Raw genomic sequence first — 914 nt, 5'->3', positions numbered from 1 at the left:
CTATATTAACACTAGCTCATGATTAGCTAGCAAGGTGTAATCGTGGCAATCATCTCTCGTCATTACCAGGAAACTAACGTTCATGAATCGGAGAGCAGACCCGATGAATTGCTTTGATTCCTCCTCACTCTTTCTTTTTTTATTTGCGAAATAGAATACATATGAGAGGATGAGAAAGATGAACAAGAAACGACCAGTGTACGAGGTGAATGAAAACGAAAAATGTAAGTAATAAAAATTATGGTTAATCAGACAGGGCTGAGTATAGCATGGCAGAGAGAAGAAACAAAGATATCGAAGATAATGAATATCATCTATAGCAGAGGATATATGATTTTCATTTCGATAAACATCGTCATAATTACGATGTTCTGAAGAATATGTTAATTCGAATGTTAATTTATTGCACACCTGTTCTCTTTTATATATTTTTTACCTAGATTGCCTGTCTAACTTCGGCCTGTCTACTTCAACATTACTTTTAAGCGGTTCAGATATAAGGACTTTAAAACAAGGAATTATTCACTGGACAGCGAAGAACTGGGTCAAGATGGAGTCAGTTAAATATCTTTTTGCATTTACTGTTAATTTTAGGAACAGTGGAATCGGAGTTTCAGTACAGTTGCTTTAAAAAGTGAGGGAAAACTCACTTGCACATATGATGCGTGTAGGTTTCATAATTGTAATGGTATCATGTAGACATTTCGCTAAAGTATTTTCAAACCATAATGGAATTACTTAACACACAACACGAAAGCTTACGAACAAGATTCTGCCGCATAGGTAGTAACAGTTAGTGAATTTATCGCCATCTGTTTGTGAAAAGATCGCAATAAAACTTTCAAGAAAACGACAACAGCAGTACAACCACCAACTGAAGACTCAATATCTTGTACTCTATTTGTACTTTAGCC

The sequence above is a fragment of the Penaeus monodon genome, chromosome 32, assembly GCF_015228065.2.
Source record: "Penaeus monodon isolate SGIC_2016 chromosome 32, NSTDA_Pmon_1, whole genome shotgun sequence".
Classification (NCBI taxonomy): Eukaryota; Metazoa; Arthropoda; class Malacostraca; order Decapoda; family Penaeidae; genus Penaeus; species Penaeus monodon.
Note: the sequence above shows the minus strand (reverse complement) of the source record.